Consider the following 10,000-nt stretch of genomic DNA (forward strand, 5'->3'; position numbering starts at 1 on the left):
GCCTGCCGTTGCCTCTCGCCGCGGCCACCACCGCCCCCTCCACACCCCCGGGCCCCCGTTACCGGTTTGCGCGGAGCCCCCCCTCCCGACGTTGCCTCTTGCCGCTGCTGCCACCCCCAGCTCCCCACACCCCCCGGCTCCCGTTAGCGGTTTGCGCGGAGCCCCCCCTTCCCGCCGTTGCCTCTTGCCGCTACCCCCGCCCCCCCCCCCCCCGCTGCCGGTTTGCGCGGAGCCCCCCCGCCTGCCGTTGCCTCTTGCCGCGGCCGCCACCGCCCCCCCCACACCCCCCGGCCCCCGTTACCGGTTTGCGCGGAGCCCCCCCTCCCGACGTTGCCTCTTGCCGCTGCTGCCACCCCCCAGCTCCCCACACCCCCCGGCTCCCGTTAGCGGTTTGCGCGGAGCCCCCCCTTCCCCCCTTCGCGGGCTGCCGCTTCCCTCCCGGGCTGCCCGGCTGCTCTCTAACCCCTGCGACCGAGGCGGCGCTGTTAGGGCGGCCGTGCCGGTGCCCCTTGCCGCAGCTAGCCTCTCGCCGCTGCCCCTCCCGTCCGTCGTCCCCCGTCCCCAAAAACTTGCTGCTCTCCACGCTGGAGCCTGCACGGGGGAGGTTGCGCTCCGCTCCTCCGGCCCTAAAGCCGCCCTCGCCCGCCCCCCGGCTTGCCGCTTGGCTCGGCTGCCCGCCCGCCCGCTAATCCCCCCCAACGCCCCCACCCCAAAAACACCCCAGCCCTACCGCATGCCGCTCCCCCTCTCCCCGCTCTCGCTGACCGCTGCCACCCCCCCCCACCCCTCCCCCCCGAAACAAACCCCCCAGCCCTACCGCATGCCGCTCCCCCTCTCTCCCTAGCCTGCCCCCCCCCGCCGTCGCTTGCTGCCGCCGCCGCCGCCGCCGCCGCCGCCGCCGCCGGGACCCGCCTCGGTCTGGTGGCGCGCGCTCGGAGATCCCCGGCTACCCGTCCGTCCGTCCCTCCCTCCCGCCCCGCCCCGGGGGAGGGCCCGGGGCAGCGCGGGCAGGCGGGGAGCAAAAAAAGGCGCGGGCGCCAAAAAACGTCGGGGTCCCGGGGTGGCGGAGGGGGGCGGCGGCGGGGGCGGCGGCGGGTACACGGCGCCGGGTCCAGGGCGCCGGGTCCAGCCCGTCCCGGGGCGGGGACAGGTGGTGTCGTCCGTCCCCGCCCCCGTAACCTGCTCTGAAGCATCCGCTTCCCGCCGCGGTTCGCCCTCCACCCCCCCGCCGCACACGCAGCTGCCGCTTCCCGCCGCCTCTGCCCCCCGCCCCGGGATCAACCACCCGCCGGGTCCAGCCGGTCCCGGTCCCGGGAACCTGCTCCCGGGGCCAGCCGGAGCCACGCCCCCTCCTCTGACGCTTCCAGCTGCCGCCTCCCCTCCCACCCCCCAAACTCACACTGGCCCTCGCCGGCCCGCCCACCCGCCTACCTGCTTGCCCGCCGCCGCTGGGTGGCGTGCCGGACACTCTCGCACACAGGTACACAGACAGGGACACAGGGACACAGGCACTCAGGCACACAGGGACACAGGGACACAGGGACACAAGGACACAGGGACACAGGCACTCAGGCACTCAGGCACTCAGGGACACAGGGACACAGGGACACAAGGACACAGGGACACAGGCACTCAGGCACTCAGGCACTCAGGGACACAGGGACACAGGGACACAGGGACACAGGGACACAGGCACTCAGGCACACAGGGACACAGGTGGCGGGCCGGAGGCCTCTCCCCACTGTGTGGCAGGGGTCCAAGAGCCACCCCAGCCCAACCCAGAGGGTCTTTTGCACCTCTCTAGAGGCCACCCAGAGACCCCAGGCCGCAGCAGAAGCCTCCCCCGCATGCTCTGCAGGCTTCCGACCCACCCCAGGCCGCACCAGAAGCCTCCCCCGCACGCTCTGCAGGCTTCCGACCCACCCCAGGCCACAGCAGAAGCCTCTCCCGCACGCTCTGCAGGCTTCTCAGCCACCCCAGGCCGCAGCAGAAGCCTCTCCCGCACGCTCTGCAGGCTTCTCAGCCACCCCAGGCCGCACCAGAAGCCTCTCCCGCACGCTCTGCAGGCTTCTCAGCCACCCCAGGCCGCAGCAGAAGCCTCTCCCGCACGCTCTGCAGGCTTCTCAGCCACCCCAGGCCGCAGCAGAAGCCTCTCCCGCACGCTCTGCAGGCTTCTCAGCCACCCCAGGCCGCAGCAGAAGCCTCTCCCGCACGCTCTGCAGGCTTCTCAGCCACCCCAGGCCGCACCAGAAGCCTCTCCCGCACGCTCTGCAGGCTTCTCAGCCACCCCAGGCCGCAGCAGAAGCCTCTCCCGCACGCTCTGCAGGCTTCCGACCCACCCCAGGCCGCAGCAGAAGCCTCTCCCGCACGCTCTGCAGGCTTCCGACCCACCCCAGGCCGCAACAGAAGCCTCTCCCCGCACGCTCTGCAGGCTTCCGACCCACCCCAGGCCGCAGCAGAAGCCTCTCCCGCACGCTCTGCAGGCTTCCGTCCCACCCCAGGCCGCACCAGAAGCCTCCCCCGCACGCTCTGCAGGCTTCTCAGCCACCCCAGGCCGCACCAGAAGCCTCCCCCCGCACGCTCTGCAGGCTTCTCAGCCACCCCAGGCCGCACCAGAAGCCTCCCCCGCACGCTCTGCAGGCTTCTCAGCCACCCCAGGCCGCACCAGAAGCCTCCCCCGCACGCTCTGCAGGCTTCTCAGCCACCCCAGGCCCCAACAGAAGCCTCTCCCGCACGCTCTGCAGGCTTCCGACCCACCCCAGGCCCCAACAGAAGCCTCTCCCGCACGCTCTGCAGGCTTCTCAGCCACCCCAGGCCGCAGCAGAAGCCTCTCCCGCACGCTCTGCAGGCTTCTCAGCCACCCCAGGCCGCAGCAGAAGCCTCCCCCGCATGCTCTGCAGGCTTCCGACCCACCCCAGGCCGCAACAGAAGCCTCCCCCGCACGCTCTGTAGGCTTCTGACCCACCCCAGGCCCCAACAGAAGCCTCCCCCGCACGCTCTGCAGGCTTCTCAGCCACCCCAGGCCGCAGCAGAAGCCTCTCCCGCACGCTCTGCAGGCTTCTCAGCCACCCCAGGCCGCACCAGAAGCCTCTCCCGCACGCTCTGCAGGCTTCCGACCCACCCCAGGCCGCACCAGAAGCCTCCCCCGCACGCTCTGCAGGCTTCTCCGCCACCACAGGCCGCACCAGAGGATCTTTTGCACCTCTCTGGACGCCACCCAGAGACTCCAGGCCGCACCAGAGGCCCCCCCCCCCAACCATTTACAGGCTGCAGTGCCAGCCTAGGCCCCGCTGGCAGCCTCCCTTGTCTGCTTTGGAAGGCCTCCCATCCACTCCAGACCTGCCTGGAGGCCTCCCTCGACTGCTCCCGGGGCCCTCGAAGCCACCCTAGGCCTTTCTGGAGGACCTGCTCGACCGCTCGGGCGGCTTCTGACGCACCCTCGGCCATCCGGCGCCCAGCAGCTCCCAGGGCCAGGCACCGGCCTCCCCCTCCGGCCGCCCCTGGGGCCGGGGGTGGCTCGGACTCGGCGCCCCCAACGTGTCGTCCCGTCCCCCCCCCGCCCCGCACCGCCGAACATTCGCTGCAGCCGAGGGCTTGCCGCTCGACGCCTACCCCACCCGCCCAGCCCCCCGCTGCGGCCCGGCGCTGCCCCGGCCGCTGCGCCCCGCCTCTCATCGCTCCCCCCACCCGGCAACCGGCCGCCGGGCACGGCAAGTCCCAGGGCAGGGAACAGGTGCTGCCGGGACCCCGTGCTGGCTGCCGGCTTCCCGGGGCTGCCCCGGGCACGGACAGGTCGCCCCCCCCGCCCCGGCGAATGTTCACCGAACCGGCTGCCGGCTGCCTTCGAGCACCCCCCCGCCCCCCGCCACTATCGTCCCCCCCGCCCCCCCTCCGCCTCCGCTGCCGCTTCTCCCCGCACCGCCTCCACTGCCTCCCCCCGCCGCCGGCGAACGAGTCGCCGGATCCGTAGGGTGCCGGGAGCCCGAACGGCGAGCGGCTCCGGCTGCTGCCGGGGCCGCGGGGCTTCGAGCCGCTCCGGCCGCGGCCGGGACCCCGTGCCGGAAGCCGGCATCCCGGGACGGCCCCGGGACGGCCCCGGTCGCCGGCCGGGTGACGTTCAGCGAAGCGGCTGCCGCCAGTCTTTGGGCCTCCCCCGTGCCGGGGCCGCGGGGCTTCGAGCCGGTCCGGCCGCGGCCGGGATCCCGGGCCGGACGATGGCTTCCCGGGCCGGTCCCGGTCGCCTCCCGGGTGACGTTCACCGAAGCGGCTGCCAGCTGTCTTCGAGCCCCCCCCCCCCCTCCGCCTCCGCTGCCGCTTCTCCCCGCACCCCCTCCACTGCCTCCCCCCGCCGCCGGCGAACGAGTCGCCGGATCTGTAGGGTGCCGGGAGCCCGAACGGCGAGCGGCTCCGGCTGCTGCCGGGGCCGCGGGGATTCGAGCCGCTCCGGCCGCGGCCGGGACCCCGTGCCGGAAGCCGGCATCCCCGGACAGCCCCGGGACGGCCCCGGTCGCCGGCCGGGTGACGTTCACCGAAGCGGCTGCCGGCTGTCTTCGAGCCCCCCCCCCCCTCCGCCTCCGCTGCCGCTTCTGCCCGCACCCCCTCCACTGCCTCCCCCCGCCGCCGGCGAACGAGTCGGCGGATCCGTAGGGTGCCGGGAGCCCGAACGGCGAGCGGCTCCGGCTGCTGCCGGGACCGCGGGGATTCGAGCCGCTCCGGCCGCGGCCGGGACCCCGTGCCGGAAGCCGGCATCCCGGGACGGCCCCGGGACGGCCCCGGTCGCCGGCCGGGTGACGTTCAGCGAAGCGGCTGCCGCCAGTCTTTGGGCCTCCCCCGTGCCGGGGCCGCGGGGCTTCGAGCCGGTCCGGCCGCGGCCGGGATCCCGGGCCGGACGATGGCTTCCCGGGCCGGTCCCGGTCGCCTCCCGGGTGACGTTCACCGAAGCGGCTGCCGGCTGTCTTCGAGCCCCCCCCCCCCCTCCGCCTCCGCTGCCGCTTCTGCCCGCACCCCCTCCACTGCCTCCCCCCGCCGCCGGCGAACGAGTCGCCGGATCTGTAGGGTGCCGGGAGCCCGAACGGCGAGCGGCTCCGGCTGCTGCCGGGACCGCGGGGATTCGAGCCGCTCCGGCCGCGGCCGGGACCCCGTGCCGGAAGCCGGCATCCCCGGACAGCCCCGGGACGGCCCCGGTCGCCGGCCGGGTGACGTTCACCGAAGCGGCTGCCGGCTGTCTTCGAGCCCCCCCCCCCCTCCGCCTCCGCTGCCGCTTCTGCCCGCACCCCCTCCACTGCCTCCCCCCGCCGCCGGCGAACGAGTCGGCGGATCCGTAGGGTGCCGGGAGCCCGAACGGCGAGCGGCTCCGGCTGCTGCCGGGACCGCGGGGATTCGAGCCGCTCCGGCCGCGGCCGGGACCCCGTGCCGGAAGCCGGCATCCCGGGACGGCCCCGGGACGGCCCCGGTCGCCGGCCGGGTGACGTTCAGCGAAGCGGCTGCCGCCAGTCTTTGGGCCTCCCCCGTGCCGGGGCCGCGGGGCTTCGAGCCGGTCCGGCCGCGGCCGGGATCCCGGGCCGGACGATGGCTTCCCGGGCCGGTCCCGGTCGCCTCCCGGGTGACGTTCACCGAAGCGGCTGCCGGCTGTCTTCGAGCCCCCCCCCCCCCTCCGCCTCCGCTGCCGCTTCTGCCCGCACCCCCTCCACTGCCTCCCCCCGCCGCCGGCGAACGAGTCGCCGGATCTGTAGGGTGCCGGGAGCCCGAACGGCGAGCGGCTCCGGCTGCTGCCGGGGCCGCGGGGATTCGAGCCGCTCCGGCCGCGGCCGGGACCCCGTGCCGGAAGCCGGCATCCCCGGACAGCCCCGGGACGGCCCCGGTCGCCGGCCGGGTGACGTTCACCGAAGCGGCTGCCGGCTGTCTTCGAGCCCCCCCCCCCCTCCGCCTCCGCTGCCGCTTCTGCCCGCACCCCCTCCACTGCCTCCCCCCGCCGCCGGCGAACGAGTCGGCGGATCCGTAGGGTGCCGGGAGCCCGAACGGCGAGCGGCTCCGGCTGCTGCCGGGACCGCGGGGCTTCGAGCCGCTCCGGCCGCGGCCGGGACCCCGTGCCGGAAGCCGGCATCCCGGGACGGCCCCGGGACGGCCCCGGTCGCCGGCCGGGTGACGTTCAGCGAAGCGGCTGCCGCCAGTCTTTGGGCCTCCCCCGTGCCGGGGCCGCGGGGCTTCGAGCCGGTCCGGCCGCGGCCGGGATCCGGGGCCGGACGATGGCTTCCCGGGCCGGTCCCGGTCGCCTCCCGGGTGACGTTCACCGAAGCGGCTGACGGCTGTCTCCGAGCCCCCCCCCCCCCCCTCCGCCTCCGCTGCCGCTTCTGCCCGCACCCCCTCCACTGCCTCCCCCCGCCGCCCGCGAACGAGTCGCCGGATCTGTAGGGTGCCGGGAGCCCGAACGGCGAGCGGCTCCGGCTGCTGCCGGGACCGCGGGGATTCGAGCCGCTCCGGCCGCGGCCGGGACCCCGTGCCGGAAGCCGGCATCCCCGGACAGCCCCGGGACGGCCCCGGTCGCCGGCCGGGTGACGTTCACCGAAGCGGCTGCCGGCTGTCTTCGAGCCCCCCCCCCCTCCGCCTCCGCTGCCGCTTCTGCCCGCACCCCCTCCACTGCCTCCCCCCGCCGCCGGCGAACGAGTCGCCGGATCCGTAGGGTGCCGGGAGCCCGAACGGCGAGCGGCTCCGGCTGCTGCCGGGACCGCGGGGATTCGAGCCGCTCCGGCCGCGGCCGGGACCCCGTGGCGGAAGCCAGCATCCCGGGACGGCCCCGGGACGGCCCCGATCGCCTCCTGGGTGACGTTCACCGAAGCGGCTGCCGGCTGTCTTCGAGCCCCCCCCCCCCTCCGCCTCCGCTGCCGCTTCTCCCCGCACCCCCTCCACTGCCTCCCCCCGCCGCCGGCGAACGAGTCGGCGGATCCATACCGTCCCGAGAGCCCGAGGCGGCGGCACCCAGTGCGGGTCCGGCCGAGGCCGGGACCCCGTGCCTGTCGCAGGCTTCCCGGGACGGCCCCGGAACGGCCGCGGTCGCCGGCCGGGTGACGTTCTCCGAAGCGGCTGCCGGCTGTCTTCGAGCCCCCCCCCCCCTCCGCCTCCGCTGCCGCTTCTGCCCGCACCTCCTTCACTGCCTCCCCCCGCCGCCCGCGAACGAGTCGGCGGATCCGTAGGGTGCCGGGAGCCCGAACGGCGAGCGGCTCCGGCTGCTGCCGGGACCGCGGGGATTCGAGCCGCTCCGGCCGCGGCCGGGACCCCGTGCCGGAAGCCGGCATCCCGGGACAGCCCCGGGACGGCCCCGGTCGCCGGCCGGGTGACGTTCAGCGAAGCGGCTGCCGCCAGTCTTTGGGCCTCCCCCGTGCCGGGGCCGCGGGGCTTCGAGTCGGTCCGGCCGCGGCTGGGACCCCGTGCCTGTCGCAGGCTTCCCGGGACGGCCCCGGAACGGCCGCGGTCGCCGGCCGGGTGACGTTCACCGAGGCGACTGCCGGCTGTCTTCGAGCCCCCACCCCTGCCGTGGCCGCGGGGATTCGCCCCGGTCCGGCAGCTGACGGTTCCCTGTGTCGGACGCCGGCTTCCCGGGACTGCCCCGGGACAGCCCCGGTCGCCTCCCGGGTGACGTTCACCGAAGCTGCTGCCGCCTGTCTTTGTCCCCCCCCCCCCGTGCTCTCCCTCAGGCGGGAGGTAGACGTGCTCTCCCTGGGCGAGTAGACGTGCTCTCCCTGGGCGAGTAGACGTGCTCTCCCTCGGCGAGTAGACGTGCTCTCCCTCGGCGAGTAGACGTGCTCTCCCTCGGCGAGTAGACGTGCTCTCCCTCGGCGAGTAGACGTGCTCTCCCTGGGCGAGTAGACGTGCTCTCCCTCGGCGGGTAGACGTGCTCTCCCTCGGCGAGTAGACGTGCTCTCCCTGGGCGAGTAGACGTGCTCTCCCTGGGCGAGTAGACGTGCTCTCCCTGGGCGAGTAGACGTGCTCTCCCTGGGCGAGTAGACGTGCTCTCCCTGGGCGAGTAGACGTGCTCTCCCTGGGCGAGTAGACGTGCTCTCCCTGGGCGAGTAGACGTGCTCTCCCTCGGCGAGTAGACGTGCTCTCCCTCGGCGAGTAGACGTGCTCTCCCTCGGCGAGTAGACGTGCTCTCCCTGGGCGAGTAGACGTGCTCTCCCTGGGCGAGTAGACGTGCTCTCCCTCGGCGAGTAGACGTGCTCTCCGCGGAGATCGCGCTTGTCGCCAAGGGGTCGCTGTTGCGCTCTGCCTCCGCCTACGTCATCGTACAAGCCGGCGTGATTTCTGCGACCTGCCGCTGGGCGGAGGTCGGCTGGTTGTGCGCTCGCGGAGCTGACGGCCCTCCAGTTCCGTATATGAGGGAACAAGCGACGCCGAGCACTCCCAGGGCAGCGCTGCCGAGCGGCTGCTCCAAGCCACCCGCCAGGCGGCTGGGCAGGGGTCCGTCTGGCTTCTCGGTGGCTTTCGCCCGGGTCAGAGAGGGGACCCGCGGGGCCGAACAAAGGCGCGGCGGTTTGGAGCGGCCGCTGGCGCACCCTCAGCGGTGTTGGATGGGTTTCGCTCGTCCGTGAGCCGGAGCCCAGCCCGGGCTCGGCAACGAAAGCGGGGAAAAGAAAAAAAGTTGACGAGTGGCTGGCGCCGGCCACTGCCGAAGTGTGGAACCCCCGAAGCGACGTTTGCCCGGTGGGGCACGGGGGCAGAGAAAGCCGGGGAGACGTGGTGCCGGCGTCGGTCCCACCAAGAATGGAAAGCAAGCCCGTCCAGGCACGGCGAGAGAGAGCCCGGTAAGGGGCAGAGAGAGTTCCCAGCACTGGACCCTCTTCACGGGGGTTCCCCCCCATGACCAAAGCCGCAGCCCGCGGGGGCACGGCATCGAAGGGAAAAGCCAGCGGCGGTGACTGGCCACTCGTATGCTATGGAGCCCGGCATGGGGGGAGGAGGGCAAGCCGGTGCCCCAGCACGGCTTCCTCCTGGCTCCAGAGGGGCGCCCCGTGATGGAGATGTAACTCGGTGCAGCTTGAGGGAAAATGCAAGCCCACATTTCGGGGAGGCAGAGGTGCCCTGTGAGCCGGTGCGGCCCGGTGCAGCTTGCCCCCCCCCCCATCTCTGGAGGGCGCCCCGTTTGCTCCTCCGGCGTGTTGCCCGCACGCCGAGCCCCGTGCCTGCTGGCTGCTCCCGAGGGCGGTGGCGGGTGCGCGTGGCTGTGTCTGTCCCAGAAGAGCGAGGCCGTGGGGCCTCCGCTGGCTTCCTTTCCTTCTGTCCTTGTTGATCGATGAGGCCTTTCGGGTCGCGTCGGAAAGGGCCCCCGGCCGGCAGGGCAAGGGCGGTCTTCCTTTCCACTTCGCTTCCCGTCGCGTGTGAGGTGTCGTCCTCGTTCCCCCAGCCCCGAGCGGCTCGAGCGGGGGGGAGCCGTGGCGTTAGCGGCCCGGCGCGTGCCTTGCCGCATCCTCCCCTTTCCACCTCCCCCCCGGCGCTGGGGCAGGGTTCGGGGACCGGTCTACCGCAACCGGCTTTGTGACTGCTGCGTGGCCCCGTGAGTTTTCAGGTGTCCTAAAACGCGTGAGGCGCCGGTGTCGTCCTCGGTTCCGGGTACCCGCGGGTGCCGGCCGCGAGCAGCTGCGTGTGGCGGGGGTTGGCCGAGCCGAGAGCGAGGCGGCGGCGTCGCGAAAGTTAAAAGGGGCTAAAAGCGGCGCCGCGCGTGAGGCCTCACCTGCCCGGGTGGGGTCCCCGAGGGTTCCTCCCTAAATGAAACCTCTAGCCTGAGAGGGGCGGCTTTGTGGCCCGTACCCCCGCCCGCTGCCGAGCGAGCCGCCCCGGCTCTAAGGTCCTGGCGTGCCGGGGGCGCGCCCCGCTTCCGCGGGTCGCTGTCTCCTCTAGCACGTCCCGGTGCTCCCGTGGCAAGGCGGGGAGAGAGACGAGGGCCTTCTCCCCGCCGGGCGTGTCGGTATCGCTCGCTTCCGCTGCTGCTGCCTGAATCGTGCCCGGG

The sequence above is a fragment of the Melanerpes formicivorus genome, unplaced genomic scaffold (genome assembly GCF_026170545.1).
Source record: "Melanerpes formicivorus ecotype bairdi unplaced genomic scaffold, bMelFor1.0.p_v2 SCAF_184, whole genome shotgun sequence".
NCBI classification, from domain to species: domain Eukaryota; kingdom Metazoa; phylum Chordata; class Aves; order Piciformes; family Picidae; genus Melanerpes; species Melanerpes formicivorus.